Source organism: Cryptomeria japonica, chromosome 4 (assembly GCF_030272615.1).
Source record: "Cryptomeria japonica chromosome 4, Sugi_1.0, whole genome shotgun sequence".
In the NCBI taxonomy this organism is placed as follows: domain Eukaryota; kingdom Viridiplantae; phylum Streptophyta; class Pinopsida; order Cupressales; family Cupressaceae; genus Cryptomeria; species Cryptomeria japonica.
The window spans coordinates 9,932,151-9,955,606 of record NC_081408.1 but is presented as its reverse complement, the minus strand read 5'-3'; positions in this window follow the sequence as shown (position 1 = coordinate 9,955,606).

Genomic DNA, 23,456 nt, shown 5'->3' with positions numbered 1-23,456 from the left:
ACATTTTCTTCCAGCTCAACTTATTCTTTAATCCTGAGTATTGTTTGGGAGCAAAATTTTAGAAAAATCTCTTCTACCATTTGATATTGAATAACAAATTAAGTTTCTTTGGATTGGGATTTTTCTCTTTAAACGGTTTTCTTTGCACAAATCAAAAAGATGTGGTATGGTTTTTGTGTTTATTTTCTTGCAATTATTATTTTTTCACATACCTTTTGTCACAAATTAGTATATTGAGCATATTTTACACTTCTACTTCTTTTAATTTGATATAGAGCTTGATTGATAAGCTCAAATATTAGGTGTTAGGAACAATTTTTTCTTGTTCTAACTTTTATTTGGGTTGCAACTTATAATAAAAACATACAAATAGATAGGTTCATCAAAATAAAGGACATTCTTGAAGACAAGCTTGTTGAAACTTACTAGAAAATGAAGGACATTCTCTTAGACAAGCTTCTTGAAACTTACTAGAAAAAAAGGCAAAGGGTTTCATGAGACACTCCTTGATAGATTTTGTTATCTAGACTACACATTGAGTAGTGATCATAAATGTTTTTGAGAAGAAGTTTTGAGACTTCTACCATGCTAAATCATTGGTTAACAATTAAGATTCGTGATGGTGTTTTTTTGGCTACAGATTTGAATATGTTCAATATGAATGTGACCACAATACACTGAATTAAAGTAAAAAAAATGGAGTATAAATATGCAATGAGAATACTACTACTTTTTCAGATCATGGGATCGCTTGATGGAATTATAGAGACCATTAGTTTGAAATAAAAATGACTAAAGTTGTGGTTAATAAATTGACTTTGAATGTACTAATGAGGCTTTAGTTAGTCATGGGAAATTAAAAAACAAAGGTGAAATACTAAAAAGGGAAAAATAAAGAAATGTATATATCTAATTTATACGAGAGATTTAAATCTCTTTAAAAGTCTATGCCTAACTATTGGAATTACAATAAGACCAGCAACAGAGGGAAAAGGGAAAAAAGAAAAATGATGGAGATATCTTTTCAATGGCCTTAATGATTCATGTATTGAAACATGAATGGTTGATAGAATTTGAGGCTTCTTTTGTTATGATGTCTCATCAAGGGTGATTTTTAAAATTATGGTGAATATAATGGTAGAAGTTCTATCTCAACAATATTTTTTATTTGAGCATAGTTAGCAATAGAAAATTCTAATTTTGGTTCCATGATGGACAAGTGAAACATGCCAATTATGTGATAGACATGCATGATTTGACATGAAACCTATCATTAGTTATCAAATTCAATTAGGTAGGGATGTAGGTTGTTTCATCTAATGAAATTTTTAATATGGTGCAAGGAGATATAATGTTTTCTAAAGATGTTTGTGTGCACACTCAACTAGAAATTATACTCTCAAGTGTAATGATTATTTTGTTTGTATAGTTTATAAAGTATGCACATTGACTATCATAACAAATGAAAAGGATTTATGAAATGGAGATATGATTTTTGTGAAAGGTGTTTGTGAGCACACAATATCAACTTGAAAGTGTATTCTCTCAAATACAATGCTTATTTTGTTTGTATAGTTTATAAAGTATGTAGCTCCACTATCATAACCAATGACAGAGAAGATTGGTGTCTCTACTTTCAGTGGTCGTGCTTTTTTAAGTACTTAAGTGGACTCTTATTTTAGAGAGAGATATTTTTAGAAGAATCTTTTTTTTTTATGGTACCAACAAATAACTCATATAAATGAAGATTATTTAAGTATTTTAAAAGAACTTGAAAAAAATTAGTTAAGGGGATAAATGCAATTGTATTATAGAATTTTATTTATCTGAATATTATATATAGAATAAAACTATATTTAGTTTAAATATAGTTATTGTTGATAAAAAAAAAGAATAAAAACACCGGTCTAGAGAGATAAGGGTGTGATATGTTAACACAGTTCCTGAATATGTAACTAAGGAAAGATATTATTCTTAGGGATATCATCTAGGGCTGCATCCCTAAAAGGATATGTAGGCAGTTGCCAATGAATAAAAAAAATGATGAGGGGAATAGAAGAATAGTGAATAGAAGATAGAAAGTATAAATGACATATAAGGAATGTACTCAATAGATTAAGATATTAATATAAGAGATAAAATTATCAAGCCTCATACTATGTATGGTGTTTTATTTTTGTTTTAACCACAAGAATAGATAGTTGGGACTTAAAGTGGGAATACACCACCTTAGCTACTTGCCTACTTTCTCTAGTCACACTACCAACCACATTCAACCCCTATCAAATGGCTAGAACATAGGACACTAAGATTTAAAAATAAAAAATTAACTGTTTGTAGGAAAATTTAGAACAAACATATGCTTCTAGATTAGGAATTCAATGATGTCTACTCCTACGAATGCTTATCTTTTTGAACCCCTATCAAACAACTATAACATAGAGAAATAAAAATCTAAAATTCAACATGAGCTACCCTTGGGGAAATTAAGAACAAGCATCTATTTACAATTATAAACTTGACACCATCTATCCCTAAAAATTTTTACCCTTTCCAATAGTTATACCACAGAGAAATAAAGCTCAAATTTCAAATCTAACCACCCATAGAGAGAACAAGAGTTTTCCATTCGATCCCAAATTTTGAATTCAATTCCATCTAACAATGAATTTTCCAAACGATTTATCAAAAGATTGGCCTCTCTATAGATATGATTGAAGATTACTTATTCAAAGGAATTAATTACCTCAATTTATTTCCCAACAAATGAATTGAGTATCCAATTCGTATTAATGCCCGCCCTCAAGGCATTAATTATTATGGTGAAATACGTTTCTATTTTTGAAATATTTATGTTTAACTCTCTGCAAAGAAGAACCGCTTACAGTAGAGCTTTGAGGTCAGCTATGTTATTTGTGTCGTCTTCTAGATGCTTTTCCAACTTAGCTAAAATTGAACCATCATAGGCATGAACTACACAACCATCTCTAAAGGTTCCATGATTACCTCGAGAAGCAATATCAAAATTCAATTTATCCCAACCTATCTTAGGAGTGGACTAAACATGATTTTCTCTTTTTATTTTACTTATTTGATCCCCGTTGCCAACACAAAGAGGAATCTTCAATCTAAACCATTTCATTCTATTAGAGCGATTCTAATTTGAAAATTAAACTTTCCTTTTCAACTGACCTCCAATTCTACTATTCATCACTTCAACATTAGCAACTTCCACCTTATTGATGAACGACTCCCAAATCATCTTCTTTCCTTGAAATTTTTTTTAGTTTATCTCTTTACATAGTTCCCATAGGATAATGGAGGGCAAAATAATCTTCAGACCTCCATACATACAATTCCTATTTAACTCTGAGCAACTTTTAAAAAGGTTAAGAATGTCATTAGGAAGAGAAGTGATTCATCCTAGTTTGGAACACAACTATCTCTACTATTTTTGGGAAAAGAGACATCCTAAAATGATATGATTAAATTACTCATCATGGTGTTCACATAAATCACATATAGATGAACCTTCAAAGCCTATTCTCGTAAACCATTGAGCAGTTAAAATTCTCCCTTGAAGAGAAGACCAAGAGAATGTTGGTTCTTTTGATAAACATAATCTATTCTAGTATAATTGAATGGGGATAAATTTTATCAAAAGACATTTAGATGGATCTTCAAATGCTATTCTCCTAGACCATTTAGTAGTTAAATTCTCCCTAGAAGAGTAGCCAAAAAGGATGCCATGATTAAAACAAAAGTCTTGGAATTTCAGATTGACATACTCCTTGTCACTATCTGTGCATATATGCCTAATAGAAATACCATAATACTTCTCTACAAATTATTTATACATCATAATTAAATTAAATACATCACTCTTTTACTTTAGAAATTGCGCCCATGTACGCCTAGAGAATTCATCATTGGATGCAAGCATATATTTGCCCCCCAAAAAAAATGGAGTGAGAAAGAAAATGAAGTCACTATGAACTAGGTCCAATTTACTGTAGCATGGTGGTCTCTACTCAAAGTAACAGAATCCTTGAGATTCTTATCAAGCACACAACCTTGACAAACACCATCAATGAAAGAAATTAGATCAATATCAAAAGATCTCCCTCTCTATTTTTTGGAGTTGAACTTTTTGAGAATGATTGGAAATGGTTTGTGTAAGTTTACATGTTTTGTAAAAGAACCAATAAATTACGCAATTACCACATGTGCTTCAGTTTGTGTAGAGATGGATTTGTCCATAGGCCTCCTAGTTGATATTTTATTGAAAGTTGGCAAGAGACTCTAGTCAAAATATGTAGATTATGAAAGGAATTCTTTTAAATGTAGGAGGTGTTTTTTTAATTGACTCATCATACATCATTATGTCAATAGTTAAAATTTTTTGCTTAGGTGTCTCACAAGACTCCCATCTGGCGCATCGATGCCAAATCTAACAATTAAGTATTTTACCCTAAGATGATTTCAACCTCTTTTAGCTCCCTTTGCCAACTTGTTCACTTGAAACTTCTATTCCTCTCCCAAAATAAGCAACATGTGCAAGGTGCAAGGGTTTTTAATTGAGATGCATATTACATTGTTCTTATATAGAGATCCAATCTTTTCTCAAGGAGAAGCAACCACATCCTACCAGCATTTCTTGTTGATAGTTTAAAAGAATCACTACTTAAAGGGACATTTAGGAAGGGTGATGATCATGTTAATTTACTTTGTTTAGAGGATATGAGGAGAAATCCCCCCTAAATGAGGTGGATCAAAATTAACTTGTCTCCTCCCAATCAAAGCATACATGGATATAGGTCAAGAGGAAAAGGTCTCCTTCAAGAATACACCAAATTGTACTAATGTCATCTTCCAAAAAGGAAAAAAAAAGGCTAAAGTTAAATTTTTGTCCATGAGGGGTTCTTCTTTTGTGCACAAAAAATTGTTTCTAAAATATTTTTTATGATATGTAAGTTATATTTTTGATAGCACACCTTTGTGTTGCCTTGTTGCACCCCTTATGGCTAGGGCATACATTTTATATTTATTTAGATCTTTATATTATGGAAGCTACCCCATTGATCTAGATTATGTATGGAAATTTTACCTAAAAAAGTTTCTATTGTAGTGAATGAAATTTGTGTCAAATTGTTTTGGCAAATCAAATAGCCAGAAAATATTTTTCTCACTTTTATAACTAAAGAAATATGAATTCAGACTATAGAAATAATAACAAATATATATCTATTTTAATTTTTTTCATTATCTATTCATAATATTATAAATAAAGTGATAAAATATTGGCTTTGGCCTATTACCCAGCAAAAAGAAAATGTAAATAAAGTGATTCTTTTATATAATATAAAATTTCAACAAATTTTATTTCTGAAAACATAATAAAATTTATTAGCTATTTTATAGGGATTTGATTCACACTACACAAATAAATAATTAAACTATTTCATCAATAATTATAAACAAAAAATATTTATTAAATTAAGATTATGCTTTTAAGAAAAAATGTATATTTTTACTATAATGTTTATATTATATTATAAATAGCATCGAAAGTAAGGGCAATGAATAAAATTGGGTAGAAAACTTTATCCAAGATTAAATTTTCCAGAAGGTAAGAAATTAAATACATATCTCAAGAAAAGATATAAAAACTAAGCATAAGGAAATATTGTCCTATTGATGCTCACAATAAATGAGCTACTAACTAATAATTTATATATAAAATCAAATATTAAAAATTTTGAAAATTTAATTACACTAAAATAAAAACACCGGTCTAGAAGTGATTCATCCTAGTTCGAAACACAACCATCTCTACTATTTTGGGAAAAGAGACATCCTAAAAGGATATGATTTAATTACTCATCATGGTGTTCACATAAAACACATACAGATGGACCTTCAAAGCCTATTGTCCTAAACCATTGAGTAGTTAAAATTCTCCCTTGAAGAGAAGCCTAGGAGAATGTTGGTTCTTTAGATAAACATAATCTATTGTAGTATAATTGATTGGGGATAAATTTCAACAAAACACATTTAGATGGTTAAAATTCTCTCTAGAAGAGTAGCCAAAAAGGATGCCATGACTAAAACAAAAGTCTTGGGATTTCAGATTGACATACTCCTTGTCACTATCTATGCATATCTGCCTAATAGAAAGCCCATAATACTTCTCCACAAATGTTTTATACATCCTAATTAAATTAAGGACATCACTCTTTTACTTTAGAAATTACGCCCATGTACGTCTAGAGAATTCATCATTGGATGCAAGCATATATTTGGCCCCCCCAAAAAATAGAGTGAGAAAGAACATGAAGTCACTATGAACTAGGTCCAATTTACTGTAGCATGGTGGTCTCTACTCAAAGTAAAAGAATCCTTGAGATTCTTACCAAGCACACAACCTTGACAAACACCATCAATGAAAGAAATCAGATCAATATCAAAAGATCTCCCTCTCCATTTTTTGGAGTTGAACTGTTTGAGAATGATTGGAAATGGTTTGTGTAAGATTTTTAGATAAACATAGTCTATTGTAGTATAATTGATTGGGGATAAATTTCAACAAAACACATTTAGATGGTTAAAATTCTCCCTAGAAGAGTAGCCAAAAAGGATGCCATGACTAAAACAAAAGTCTTGGGATTTCAGATTGACATACTCCTTGTCACTATCTATGCATATCTGCCTAATAGAAAGACGATAATACTTCTCCACAAATGTTTTATACATCCTAATTAAATTAAGGACATCACTCTTTTACTTTAGAAATTACGCCCATCTACGCCTAGAGAATTCATCATTGGATGCAAGCATATATTTGGCCCCCCCAAAAAATAGAGTGACAAAGAACATGAAGTCACTATGAACTAGGTCCAATTTACTGTAGCATGGTGGTCTCTACTCAAAGTAAAATAATCCTTGAGATTCTTACCAAGCACACAACCTTGACAAACACCATCAATGAAAGAAATCAGATCAATATCAAAAGATCTCCCTCTCCATTTTTTGGAGTTGAACTGTTTGAGAATGATTGGAAATGGTTTGAGAATGATCGGAATGTTGGCAGAGATTTTTTAAGTAATTAAGTGGACTCTTATTTTAGAGAGAGATATTTTTAGAAGAATCTTTTTTTTTATAGTACCAACAAATAACTCATATAAATGAAGATTATTTAAGTATTTTAAAAGAACTTGAAAAAAATTAGTTAAGGGGATAAATGCAATTGTATTATAGAATTTTATTTATGTGAGTATTACATATAGAATAAAACTATATTTAGTTTAAATATAGTTATTGTTGATAAAAAAAATAGAATACAAACACCGGTCTAGACAGATAAGGGTGTGATCTGTTAACACAGTTCTTGAATATGTAACTAAGGAAAGAGATTATTCTTAGGGATATCATCTAGGGGCTGCATCCCTAATAGGATATGTAGGCAGTTGCTAATGAGTAAAAAAGATGATCAGGGGAATAGAATAATAGTGAATAGAAGATAGAAAGTATAAATGAGATATAAGGAATGTACTCAATAGATTAAGCTATTAATATAAGAGATAAAATTATCAAGCCTCATACTATGTATGGTGTTTTATTTTTGTTTTAACGACAAGAATAGATAGCTGGGACATAAAGTGGGAATACACCACCTTAGCTACTTGCCTACTTTCTCTACTCACACTACCAACCACATTCAACCCCTATCAAATGGCTAGAACATAGGACACTAAGATTTAAAAATAAAAAATTAACTACTTGTAGGAAAATTTAGAACAAACATATGCTTCTAGATTAGGAATTCAATGATGTCTACTCCTACGAATGCTTATCTTTTTCAACCCCTATCAAACAACTATAACATAGAGAAATAAAAATAAAAAATTCAACATGAGCTACCCTTGGGAAAATTTAAAACAAGCATCTATTTCCAATTATAAACTTGACACCATCTATCCCTAAAAATTTTTACCCTTTCCAATAGTTATACCACAGAGAAATAAAGCTTAAAATTCAAATCTAACCACCCATTGAGAGAACAAGAGTTTTCCATTCGATCCCAAATTCTGAATTCAATTCCATCTAACAATGAATATTCCAAACGATTTATCGTAGGATTGGCCTCTCTATAGATATGATTGAAGATTACTTCTTCAAAGGAATTAATTACCTCAATTTATTTCCCAACAAATGCATTGAGTATCCAATTTGTAGTAGAGCCTGCCCTCAAGGCATTAATTATTATTGTGAAATACGTTTCTATTTTTGAAATATTTATGTTTAACTCTCTGTGAAGAAGTACCTCTTCCAGTAGAGTTTTGAGTTCAGCTATGTTATTTGTGTCATCTTCTAGATGCTTTTCCAACTTAGCTAAAATTGAACCATCATAGGCATGAACTACACAACCATCTCTAAAGGTTCCATGATTACCTCGAGAAGCAATATCAAAATTCAATTTATCCCAACCTATCTTAGGAGTGGACCAAACATGATTTTCTCTTTTTATTTTACTTATTTGATCCCCGTTGCCAACGCAAAGAGGAATCTTCAATCTAAACCATTTTATTCTAGTAGAGCAATTCTAATTTGAAAATTAAACTTTCCTTTTCAACTGACCTCCAATTCTACTATTCATCACTTCAACATTAGCAACTTCCACCTTATTGATGAATGACTCCCAAATCATCTTCTTTCCTTGGAAATTTTTTCAGTTTCTCTCTTTCAATAGTTCCCATAGGATAATGGAGGGGAAAATAATCATCAGACCTCCATATATACAATTCCTATTGAACTCTGACCAACTTTTAAAAAGGATAAGGATGTCATTAGGAATAGAAGTGATTCATCCTAGTTCGGAACACAACCATCTCTACTATTTTGGGAAAAGAGACATCCTAAAATGATATGATTGAATTACTCATCATGGTGTTCACATAAAACACATATAGATGGACCTTCAAAGCCTATTCTCCTAAACCATTGAGAAGTTAAAATTCTCCCTTGAAGAGAAGCCCAAGAGAATGTTGGTTCTTTTGATAAACATAATATATTCTAGTATAATTGAATGGGGATAAATTTTAACAAAACACATTTAGATGGACCTTCAAACAGTATTCTCCTAGACCATTTAGTAGTTAAAATTCTCCCTAGAAGAGTAGCCAAAAAGGATGCCATGATTAAAACAAAAGTCTTGGAATTTTAGATTGACATACTCCTTGTCACTATATGTGCATATCTTCCTAATAAAAAGACCATAATACTTCTCTACAAATGCTTTATACATCCTAAATAAATTAAGGACATCACTCTTTTACTTTAGAAATTACGCCCATGTACACCTAGAGAATTCATCATTGGGTGCAAGCATATATTTGGCACCCCAAAAAAATGGAGTGAGAAAGATCATGAAGTCACTATGAACTAGGTCCAATTTACTGTAGCATGGTGGTCTCTACTCAAAGTAAAAGAATCCTTGAGATTCTTACCAAGCACACAACCTTGACAAACACCATCAATGAAAGAAATCAGATCAATATCAAAAGATCTTCCTCTCCATTTTTTGGAGTTGAACTGTTTGAGAATGATTGGAAATGGTTTGCGTAAGTTTACATGTTTGTAAAAGAACCAATAAATTATGCAATTACCACATGTGCTTGTGTTTGTGTAGAGATGGATTTGTCCATGGGCCACCTAGTTTATATGTCATTGAAAGTTGGCAAGAGACTCTAGTTGAAATATGTAGATTATGGAAGGAATTCTTTTAAATGTATGAGGTGTTTTTTTACTTGACTCATCATACATCATTATGTCAATAGTTAAGATTTTCTATTTAGGTGTCTCACAAGACTCCCATGTGGCACATCGATGCCAAATCTAACAATTATCTAGTTTAACCTAAGATGGTTTCAAGCTCTTCTAGCTCTCTTTGCCAACTTGTTCACTTGGAGCTTCTATTTCTCTCCCCAAATAAACAACATGTGCAAGGTACAAGGGTTTTTACTTGAGATGCATATTACATTGTTCTTATATAGATATCCAATCTTTGCTCAAGGAGAAGCAACCACATCCTACCAACATTTGTTGTTGCTAGTTTAAAAGAATCACTACTTAAAGGGACATTTAGGAAGGGTGATGATCATTTTGATTTACTTTGTTTAGAGGATATGAGGAGAAATCCCCCCTAAATGTGGTGGATCAAAATTTAGTTGTCTCCTCCCAATCTAAGTATACATGGATATAGGTCAAGAGGAAAAGGTCTCCTTCAAGAATACACCAAATTGTACTAATGTCATGTTCCAAAAAGGGAAAAAAAGGCTAAAGTTAAATTTTATCCATGAGGGGTTCTTCTTTTGTGCACAAAAAATTGTTTCTAAAATATTTTTTATGATATGTAAGTTATATTTTTGATAGCACACCTTTGTGTTGCCTTGTTGCACCCCTTATGGCTAGGGCATACATTTTATATTATACTATATTCTATAATCTATGTAAGTTAAATTTCATCTATTATACTATATTCTATATTATGTTTTAGTTCTCTACAATATATGAACCACAATTAAGTTTATATAAAGTGATGCAAAATTGGGTACAAGATGATTCAACTAGTATGTAAGATTTTCGTCAAAATCAAAGCCAAGTTTAGTATCTTTCACAATAAATGAAATACCAAATGCTTTGTTTTGCCTCCATGCTCTCATACAAAACCAAGAGAACATAATAAAACTACTTTGCAGATTAAAAAACAAACTCACATTTTATATATTCAATAAAAGAAACCCTATTCTATATGTTGTCAATTATAAGACTTGAGACTAAGCCAGTTCAAACGTCATTGAAGAACTAATTGCCTTCCCCAAAAATATCATTCTAGAAGCCATAGATACGATAACGATGAGAAATACTTAAATTTAATAAACAATAGCCACACTTAATAACCTAAATAATTATTAATACTATATTATTAAAATTAGAATTATAATTAATATTTCATAATTAAATATCATTTTCTTCAAATAAAATAGTTATAATTTATCAGACACAAATATAACTAAAATAATATAATTTTCAACTAAGAATACTGCAAAATTATAATAAATAATTAGCACAAATATACACTAGCCCTACGTTGTGAATTAAGGTTAATTTGTTTCCGCTTGAAATCTTAAAGATTTTTTTAAAATAAAATAATAAATACTCTATTACTATATGGTCGGCCAATCCTACCCAACCCAACTGTTGTCCTATGATATGATATAAATCCCAGTGGAGAATGCTTTAACAAACCAAATCAGGTAACACGCTTACAGGAACAACAGATTGTTTATTCTACAAAACCCTAGGGTCCAAGGCTTCAGTTTTCAATTTTAATCCTTTTTCGGCATTACTTGAACTTTATCCATGGCGAGCAGAGGATTTGAATTCCCCTTATCAGTCACTGCGGCTGATACACCTACGCCTCTCCCCGGCGTCACTGCGACTTACGCCCCTGGTACCCCCTTCATCGCCACTGCGGGTTACGCGCCTACGGCTTTCTTTGGCGCCACTGCGGCTTACGCGCCTGCACCATCCTTCCCCGGCATTGCGACTTACGCGCCTACGCCTCTCTTCGGCGGCACTACGGCTTACCCGCCTACGACTCTCTTCGACGCCCCTACGGTTTGTCCACCTACGCCATTCTTCCCAATCCCTTCGCAATCTTCTGCTCTGGATGTGGATCTGTCTTTCCGCACTTTGGGCATAGCATTTACTCCACCCACGCCTTCCAACACTTAGGTGGGAAATCCGCCCACTTCCTGAGCAACTCAATCCTCCTCTGTATCGCAACCATCAAATGCGTTTTGCACTGTTGCTTCGTCTTCATCAACCACCAGTGCACCTACAATAACAATTCCTTTATCTGGTGAAGGGACTGCACTAGCGCAGACCACTACTTCTGCTGCTGTAACCGTACCAACATCTGGGATGTCATTTTCATCAGGACCAACTTCCACTACCAATTCCGCTGCATATCCCCGTTTTACCTTATCGTCTTCAGAGGCATCTGCAACAAGAACTGCATCTTCAGTAACTGGTAAGTCTCGCTTTCGTAGTTACTGCATTATGGTTTGCCATTTACTGTTTGATAATTAAATTTTCTAGGTTATGGTCAACCTTAAAGGTTTCTTAGTTTTCGGAATGTTAGCAGAGATTATAGGCTGCCTTGAAATGTTCTTTTCTTTTCCCTTTAAATATGTCACGCAGGATTAGATCACATTTTGTTAGAATTCTAAATGTAACCACTGCTGAATTAACCTGATAATCATTACACCACAGTCACACCTGTGAATAATCACATAAATCAAATATGTTTTTGCCCGCGCTGAGTTTTCATAAACATAGATGAGTATGTGTTTAGAAAATAGTTAGAGCTTCTTGTGATTCGAGATACATGGAACTAACATTTTTTGGTGTTTGTGTTTCGCATCTAACACTCGAGAGTGCGATAGGGCCATGGAAAAAATATATGCTGCTATGGTAGAGATGGATCAACTTTATGAGAGATTAGCAAGGGCAGAGTTTGTGAGAGGTGTGGCCCTAATTGAGAGAGGCCACGCTCAAGCAGAACGGAATACTCTGCAAATCCAACCTGATCAGGCCCGAAAGAGGGAGAGACAAATGCAGATAGAGGTGCAACAACTATGTGCTAAGAATTATGAGCTCAAATTAGAGCGAGATCGTGTGCAACAACTATGTGCTAAGCCAAATGCACTCAAAGTAGAGCAAGATCCTGTAAAACAACTATGTGCTAAGATAGATGCACTCAAAGTAGAGCAAAATCGTGTGCTAGGAGAGCTCGAGACACTTCATCAGATAGAGATGCAATAACTATATGCTAAGATAGATGGACTCAAACAAGAGCAAGATCGTATGCAGCAACTATGTGCTAAGATAGATGGACTCAAAACAGAGCATGATCGTTTGCGAGGAGAGCTCGAGACACTTCGTCAGATGAGAGTATCAGATATACAAGTACCGTAGAGAATGAATGCATTGACAATGGAGAATGTTAGCTTGAGAGAGGCACAAGGGAGAGCAGAGGGGCATCCAGAGGGATTCATTTTGTTATAGCCTCCAACTCCTAGACCACCTTTAAATTTTGATCTCATATTTTGTCATAGTCGTAAGACAATATGCATTTTGTCCTCATATTTTTTCATAGTCGTGAGAGATGGGGTATAGTATGTGTATATGGATAACTGATTATTGCAAGGACATCTTTTATCAATAATTTGATTTCAGTTTGTGTTTATGTGATGATTTGTTTTTGGTATGATGATGATATAGAAATAAAATGATGTGATGTTATGACAATATTTTAGCTTATGTTTGTAGTTCTTTAAGAAATAAAGATAAATAATAGATTCAAATCAGTCATGTGTAAATAATTGAATGAAATTTGCATAATAAGGGAACATAATAAAGGACCATTAGTTTGAATAAAAAATGACTAAAGTAGTGGTTAATAAATTGACTTTGAATGTACTAATGAGGCTTTAGTTAGTCATGGGAAATTGAAAAACAAAGGTGAAATACTAAAAAGGAAAAAAGAAAGAAATGTATATATCTAATTTATATGAGAGATTTAAATCTCTTAAAAAGTCTATGCCTAACTATTGGAATAACAATAAGACCAGCAACAGAGGCACAAAGGAAAAAAGAAAAATGATGGAGATATCTTTTCAATGGCCTTAATGATTCATGTATTGAAAGATGAATGGTTGATAGAATTTGAGGCTTCTTTTGATATGATGTCTCATGAAGGGTGATTTTTAAAATTATGGTGAATATAATGGTAGAAGTTGTATCTCAACAATATTTTTTATTTGAGCATAGTTAGCAATAGAAAATTCTAATTTTAGTTCCATGATGGACAAGTGAAACATGCCAATGGTGTGATAGACATGCATGGTTTGACATTGAACCTATCATTAATTATTAAATTCAATTATGTAGGGATGTAGGTTTTTTTATCTAATGAAATTTTTAATATAATGCAAAGAGATATAATGTTTTCTAAAGATGTTTGTGTGCACACTCAACTAGAAATTATACTCTCAAGTGTAATGATTATTTTGTTTGTATAGTTTATAAAGTATGCACCTTGACTATCATAACAAATGAAAAGGATTTATGAAAAGGAGATATAATTTTTGTTAAAGGTGTTTGTGAGCACACAATATCAACTTGAAAGTGTATTCTCTCAAATACAGTGCTTATTTTGTTTGTATAGTTTATAAAGTATGTAGCTCCACTATCATAACCAATGACAGAGAAGAATGGTGTCTCTACTTTCAGTGGTCGTGATTTTTTAAGCACTTAAGTGGACTCTTAATTTAAAGAGAGATATTTTTAGAAGAATCTTTTTTTTATGGTACCAACAAATAACTCATATAAATGAAGATTATTTAAGTATTTTAAAAGAACTTGAAAAAAATTAGTTAAGGGGATAAATGCAATTGTAATATAGAATTTTATTTAGGTGAATATTACATATAGAATAAAACTATATTTAGTTTAAATATAGTTATTGTTGATTAAAAAATAGAATACAAACATCGGTCTAGAGAGATAAGGGTGCGATCTTTTAACATAGTTCCTGAATATATAACTAAGGAAAGAGATTATTCTTAGGGATATCATCTAGGGGCTGCATCCCTAATAGGATATATAAGTAGGTAGTTGCCAATAAGTAAAAAAGATGATGAGGGGAATAGAAGAATAGTGAATAGAAGATAGAAAGTATAAATGAGATATAAGGAATGTAATCAATAGATTAAGATATTAATATAAGAGATAAAATTATCAAGCCTCATATTATGTATGGTGTTTTAATTTTTTTTTTAAGACAAGAATATATAGTTGGGATATAAAGTGGGAATAGACCACCTTAGATGATTATGATGTAGAAATAAATAGATGTGATGTTATGATGATAATTTGGATTTTTAGTCCCTGCCTCTATAGGCAAAGACTAATGTTTTCATTTTGCTTTATTAGTCTCTCCTCGGGAAGCACGCCAACAAAAAATAAACAACTTTCCCTATGGTTTGCAACTTTTGATTAAAAAATAAAATTTTAGACAATTTTCTTCTTTTTATGATTGGCCCACCATATTTTTCTTGGAGATTTTTTATATTTTTCGATTAAAAATTAAAGGAAAAAGTCTTATGACCAATGAAAAATGGATAGAAAAAAATTGAAGAAATTTCTTAATGTTTAGTTTCAAAAGGTTTTGGTGGTTATGCGGCATTCTATGAATTGTTATCATGTCTATGTGTGACGGTGGGAATTTAGGGCATTAATCGTCAACATCCTCCAAATTGCTTTCACCATTAAAGAAGAAGGTGTAGGAAACTAAAACTCTTTGCGTGCCATGTCCCCTTCTTTACAACCAATAACGACCTTCTTCCACTCCTCTACTTTAGAGACCTCCTTGTCCCCTGCAAGCGGTTGCTCATTCAACATAATGCAAAAGGAAAAGAGTTTGATGTATACTATATTTCTCACACATTGGTAGGCTATGAACTCAATTACACACCTATTGAGTGAGCTTGCCTAGCAATTATCTTGGCAGCCACCAAACTGATGCACTACATGTTGACACACAAGTTACAACTCATCGCTAAAATCGATCCACTTAAGTGCCTACTCAACAAGGAAGCATTGATAGGTTGCTTGGCCAAATGGATTATGATCTTGACTGAATTTGACATTGAGTACGTGAACCTCAAGGCTATCAAGGGGCAAGTTATTGCATATCAATTGGTTGATGCACCCCTCACAAGTAACCATCGTCTTGTTTCAAATTTTTCAGATGAAGAGATCTTCATGATCACAACTACACAACCATGGAAGCTCTACTTTGATTGCTCATATACTAGACATGGCTTGGGGTAGGCATTCTTTTTGCTACATCTCAAGGTGACAACATCCCAAAGTCATATAGACTCACTTTTCCATGCACCAATAATATAGCAGAATATGAGGCCTTAATCATAGGACTCAAATTGGCTATACAATGGCATCTCAAAGAGCTAAAAGTATATAGATATTATTAGCTGGTCATCCGACAATTCACCAATGAGTATCAAACTAAGGATGATAATTTCATGCCATATAAAAGGATGGTGGATAGTTTCAAAGAATCACTTACAACTATCACCTTTGAGCAAGTACCTTGAGATCATAATCAAGTTGCCGACGCAATGGCTACAATTGCATCTCTCCTAGATCTTCTGCAAAATTCAACACGCTATGAATTATTGGTAGAACAACTTTGGATCCCCGTGTATGATATCCCGAAAACTAAAATGATATGTCTCCTTGTTGATTCTGAATCCCCATGGTACAATTAGTTCTACACCTACCTCCACGATCACACACTCCTTCCTAATGAATCCAATAACCAACACAAAACCTTTATTCACCAAATGACTCGATACACCATCATTGCCGAAACCCTATATCGATGATGTCTTGATGGTACTCTCCTTCAATATCTGTAACAAGATGAGATAACAAAGGCCTTGGAAGAGGTACATGGAGGCATTTGTGGGGCTCACTCAAGTGGTCCTTCCTTAGAAAAGAATATCATGCACGCTGGATACTATTGGCCATCCATGGAAAAAGACTCCTACTATTTTGTCAGAAAATGCAAGAAGTGCCAAGTTCATGGAGACCTGATACATGCACCAGCACAAGAATTGCAACCAATCATAACACCATGACCCTTTTATCAATGGGGACTTGACCTTGTGGGTTAAATTCATCCATCTTTATCCAACCGCCATAAATTTATCATTACCGCCATCGAATACTTCACAAAGTGGATCGAAGCCATTCCACTTACCCAAGTCACTGACAAGAAGATTGTCTTATTCATCCTTAATTACATCATCTTTCGGTATGGTGTACCCATGTCCATCATAACAGATAACGGGCTTCTCAAAAATCAGGATGTTCGTAAGCTCTGTGAGAAGTTTCACCTCCCACACCGCTTTTCCACTCTCTATTACCCACAAGGAAATGGTAAGGCCGAAGCCTCAAACAAAAACATATTGAGAATCCTCAAGAAGATAGTCAATGATGCTAGCTATGATTGGCATGTTCAATCAAATCCAGCATTATGAGTGTATCGAACTAGCATTCCAACCCCTACAGGCATAACTCCCTACTCATTGGTCTATGAAGTAGAGGCCATTCTTCCTATTGAGGTTGAAATACCATCTCTATGGGTTTCCTTGCACAATCTAATAGATGATGAAGCATATTGAGTCTCTTGTCTTAAAGACTTGGAACTACTTGATGAAAGGTGAAAAGCTACATATAACCACCTCAAGGCCTATCAGCAACGCATGAGATGAAGCTATAATCATCGGGTTAAACCTCGTACATTTTGAGGTTTGTGATCTTTTTCTTAGGGATAATCCTCACAACCAACCAAATAGAAAACATCAGGGAAAGTTTGAATCTAACTAGTTGGGCCCATATGTTAACACTATTGTATTTGGGTCTGGGGCATATCAGTTGGCTACTTCAAAAGGGGAACCACTAGCAGATCCGATCAATAACATGCACCTCAAACTATTTATACATAAGTTGTACAAAGCATCAGGCTCCATTAGATACTAGAAAACACCCAAAACATTCAAAAAAATGTCCTAAAGAAAATACCAAAAAAAAAAATATCAAAATTATAAAGAGAAAAAGCATGCATCCAAACGGTGAACAACCAATCTAGTGGCACCTTGGGTAAGTGTTATGGTGAAAACCTGATAAATAGGCACCACTTGTAAGGCCTATGGCTCCATTGTCTTTCATACTTGTTGCGATCACATCCATTGCATCCATTCATCCATCATTCAAACCATGGCTTATTATTGATCTGCAACTAGGGTTAGTTTTTCATGCGTCCTGCATCCTTCTTTTCATAGTGATGTCTAAACTGGGGGAAATAATCTTAACCTATTGATGGAAGTGGATTCTACATTACTTGTGATTCATTGAGTTCTTCATTGAAAACTGTTTGGAAATAATACCAAAAACATTCGTAAAAATAAATAATACCAAAAACATTCAAAAACATCATAAAACATCAAAAATCAATCAAAAACCTTGCAATGCATAATATCCTTTGAACATAAACATTGAAACAGACACCAACAAATATTTTTAGCTACTCAAACAATGATCACTTATCAAATCAATCAATCAATCAACATAGGTACACACAACTATCTTAACAAGGATGCATCTTATCAAGTACCTGGTCAGTTTGCTAGTTATTTCTTCATTTATATCAGATTCTTATGCTACTTTGGGATATCCACAAGTGATTAGAGTAGCCAGGATGGTTCCTAAGTATCGTTTCGTTATTTATTTACAAATTATTCCAATGAAGTTCTGGGGCATGTACTAATGGTGTCTACGTGGCAAGTTCACTAAGCTACGTGATCATATGCAAAAAATAGTCATGAATCACTATGGATTACTGACTACAACATATACCTCGACCATTTGTACATGAACCCAAATGGAGGTTCACTTTGTTTTATTTGTCTTCAAATGCTTGCTTGCTTGTAGGTGAAATGCTCCAAACTTGGTTCCTACTACCACGAAAAAGAATGATACTACCATGCTCGATGATGAAAATAAAGCACTATGAATACTCTATGGAATGTCATTTAATCTCATCTATATATATTGCATTCCATCCATCCATAAATTAATATAGCTGAATATCATTCATACCTAGTAATGACAATGCATACTCTATTTTTCTCCTCTTACATAGGAATGGATCCTAGGTCCTCCATACCTTCTATCTAACATTGAATCCACCCCTCACCCTCCCTATCTTGATCATCAACATCATTATAATCCCTTCATCAGTTCCCATGACCCCAATCAATCCATGTTCATCACCATCCATCTCGAACAAGAGGGGTTGCGTTTCCCATCCTAAGTTAACCCAATCAAGAAACTTACTTTTTCTACACAGACACATCGACTCACACACACTTAGACTAACAACAAATACTTTGATAAAGTATCTTTGGGTCTCAATAGGTAATCGATCATGGAAAATCTAGACTTCAACAAACATTTATCACAATGACCTAGTCTCAATGGGACTACTATGATTCACCACAACCAACCTACAATGCAAACACTATCAATTGATCAACCAATCAAACACAATTAAAACAGACAATTACATCAATTGTCTAAGTGCCAACAAGTATTTTACTTCATATACCTTAACTTCATCGAACAACTACATCAATTGTCTAAGTCACAATAGGTCACTTTGATTCACTTACTCAGACTTTATCCTATCCAAGCGAACAACTGACATCAACTATGATGCTTTGAATCGACCAGGGCAATTAAACCGATTGCACCAGATTGTCCAACCAATTTTGATCAATTGTACAGTATCAATCGGAAGCACACACTACATCTGCACTGTATCTCTTGCCTGACCTAAGGGTGCTCACTAGCTTGTGGTTTCTCCATTTCACTCCCTCTTCTCCCATTCTTTCACCATTATTGCTAATTTCTTCTATTCTACCTCCCCTCCACTTCTCGTTCTTTTTCGAGAGATCGCTTGATTTTTCAAAAAAAATCGGCCCATCTCTCAAGAGGGCATACCACCCATTAAATTAACATTTATGGGGCATATTTTTTCATGCCTATTTTTCTTTGTTTGAAACGACACGATAAACCGCACTATCTAAAAGAGGGGAAAATGTAGTCACATAAATTTTTCCACTTAATTAAATGAATATTTACTATCTAATTGATTATTTAACCATCAATAATCAGTTAATTAAATTAATATTTAATTAATTCATCCTCAAACTCTTCTCCTATTAATTAAATAAATTATTTAATTTATTTAAATTAATTCATTAAGCCACACTCTAAAATCAATTAAATGAATAAACCATATTTATTTAATTTTAACCCCCTTTCCTCTTTTAAATAAATAATTAAAACATTATTTAAATCACTAAACTACCCCCCACTTGCATTCTACTACAAATGCAAGTTGCAACCACAATTGAAATAAATTAATTTTATTTTAAATAAAATCCTATTTTCCCTCACCCACCAAACCCACTTGCAATCCTAAACTGTTTCTAGACTCTTCTAACCAATTTTTAAACTCTTCTAACCATTCCTAATTAGCCTAATTCATCTCCTAAATATTGCCGCATTCCTAAGAAACTTGAAGTCACTTCTCAAATAAAAAATGTCTTTGAAAAGCATTTAATACTTTATGTGTTCAAAAAGCTAACCCCTAAAGTCTTCCAAATCACTAATGGCTCTTACATGGCCATTTATGGCTCTTACATAACCATTTATGATTAACTCAACTCACCCACATGGTTAGAGACTTTCCCTCTAACTCAACCTCCATTTGACTCATGGGTCTCTTCAAGCATTTATTGCTTTGACCAAGATTATTCTCACTAACTCTTGCACAAGAGTTAATCCATTGGATAAAGGCATTATTTGTTAGACAATGGCATTATTCATTGAAATCAACATTAACCTTACCTCCCAAGTTAACCTTCAACTCATGTCAAGCATTTAATGCTTCTTCCCTCTCCTGTCAACCCATCTCATGATGACATTTGTCATCTTAGGATTGGATTGAAAACCCTCACATGGATCATAAACCCATCAATCCTGGACCTTGTTGAGATTACTCAATCTCAACCATCCATTTTTATATTTTTCCTATAAATAGAGCTCACATTCCTCATTTTTTAAATCCTAAAGAATCTAAGATAATCTAGACATAATCCAGAAATCTTGTATACATCTAAGTTATAGTGAATTTTAGAGAGGATTTAGAGTAAAATCATAATCAACATTGTCTTTTGGTTAAAATTGATAATAGCTAATTAACTCATTTTCTCTCATTCCCAGCTAGCTTGAATTTGCATATTTTCATAATCATCTTCAATCTTGAATCTCCATAAATCTTCCATAGTAGTGCAAAGCTGAGAGCTACACTCATGTGGAACTTGGAGAGGAGATGAACATGTGAGGAGCAACTATGAACATCTTGGTTAGCATTTGGAGGAGTGTAGTTTATCTCTTTTATATTTGCATGCTTTCCATTTCATGGTTAATATCTCTGTTGATATGCTTGCTTAGGATAATATTTTGTTACTAACACTAACATTTGAACTTGTTTGTTGTGTTGTCATGTTTTCATTACTATTCTAATCCTTTTTGCAGAGCATCACCAATAATCTTACCATCATTGTCTTCATTTGTTATGCCAACAATATGCCAATACAGGTGCAGTTTCAACCTGATCCCTATCTTTTTTCTCAAAATTTTGGGAGAGTATTATGACTATATTTAATTGCTTAAATCCTAAAAATTAGTTGATTTTGTCAAATTTTGATCCCTGAAAATTTCTAAAAAAGTTGGGAGGACCAGGTGCACTTTCAACCTGGTCGCTGGCTTTTTTCCTAATTAAGACTATTATGATTGTATTTATCAATTTCAACATTTTAACTTTCAAGGAAACATTTAAAATTAAGTGGTTAATTATAATTTTCCCTAATTGTCTCCATTTTAAATTTGAAATTAAGTGGTATCCCATAGGCCCTAATTTTAAAAATTCAATCTCTTTTGGATAATTTTAAATTAAGAGGTTATTTTTTTACATAATCCTAATTTCAATTTCAATTTCCTAGGAGGTTGCATTATTATTCTTTCATTCAAGTTGTTCATTTAATTGAATAGTCATTTTTCCTATGATTTTGAATTATTCAATTATTTTGCAAGTTTCAAATTTCAAATTCAAAATTCATAATTTCAAATTTGCAATTCAAAATCCATTTTCCCTCCTTTTATTCAATTTTATAAGCATGTATGGGGTGAACATTATTATGGTTAAATGACATATGAGTTTCTTTCTTGATCATAAGTGAATATGGAGTTCTTATCTTATTTTGCCAGCTCAATTTCAAGTTACTTTAAAGATGTTCATGATGCTCCCTTTCATGCATATGATGATAATTTATTTCTCCCTTTTGTTCATACCTATGATTTACCCTCTCCCAAAATTTATCACATTAATGAGGGAACATTGGTGCAAAAAGGGAATATGGACACTTCTTTAAAATATCTCCCTCCTAAAGGTGAATCTTTGGAGAATTGTATTCCCTCTTTTCATAAAAATTACCTCCCTCAAGGATTATTTTGTGCAAGAGGATGATATTATGGATACTTATCCTAGTGATACCATACCTTCTTTTCATGATCTTCCCTCTAAAGATGAAGCATTAATTACATACATTAGTCCTTTTCATAATGAGTGTTGTGAACATAAAGATACCTTAGAACAAGAAGATGATATTATTTCTCATCATAATGCTCTCTCTCCCAATAATCAAGAGCCTAACAAAAATCAAATGAATTCCATTCATGTTCTTAGGAAACCAAAAATTCTTCTTGTTTATCATGTTGCGCCTTACACATATACTAATGAGGTAGTTGATGAGAATATAAGTGATGCATCATATGCTTTCTTAGTTCCTATGATCCTCTCTTCAATTCACTCAAATAAACCATCTCTTACCAAATAAGTTCCTGAAGAATAACTCTTAGAGGGTGATTAAGGGTCCTTAGATTTCACTCCTACCTTTTCTAGAAAGTCTAAGATGCCTGAATTTTATATTCCAAATTTTTCTCTAAACACAAATTTTGAAATTAATTGGCCCTCTTTAAATTTCAATCCAATTCCCCCTCATAGTGAACCCTCTTTTGAACATACACATGGATGAAATGGACAAATTCTTGAATGTGAATGACATAGTCATGAGAAATCACACTTTCCTTTGTCAACATCTTCTTCTCCATTGTCTTCTTAATCGACACCTTCTTAGTTACAACAAGAAAATGTATTGACCAATCTTCTAAATTCCAACTTAATATCTACTCTTTGTCCTAAACGAAGAAGAAAACATAAACAACATTCTCAAAAATTTTCTTTTTTTAAATATCATCAAACCCAAGACCATTCTACTAATGTGTGTCAAGATTTGAAAACAAAAATACAACATTACATTGATTCAAGCATGTTAAAAGTAACATTTTACAATGAATGGAATATGCATCATATGATCATTTAAAATAACATTCAAGTTCCTATTATGTTTCTCCTCACTATGTACTGACATAGTTAGCCTACCTATTGGGGGCTCCTTGTCATTCATGGTGGTACAATTTAAGGTGCAATCATACTTAGTGAGCAACATAATAGTCTATTTATTCTTGCCTATATGTTTGGGGGGCAAGAATATTCCTTTTCCTCTTTCTAAGGTTTCACTATTTTCTTTATGGAGTAAATTATTCATAAACTT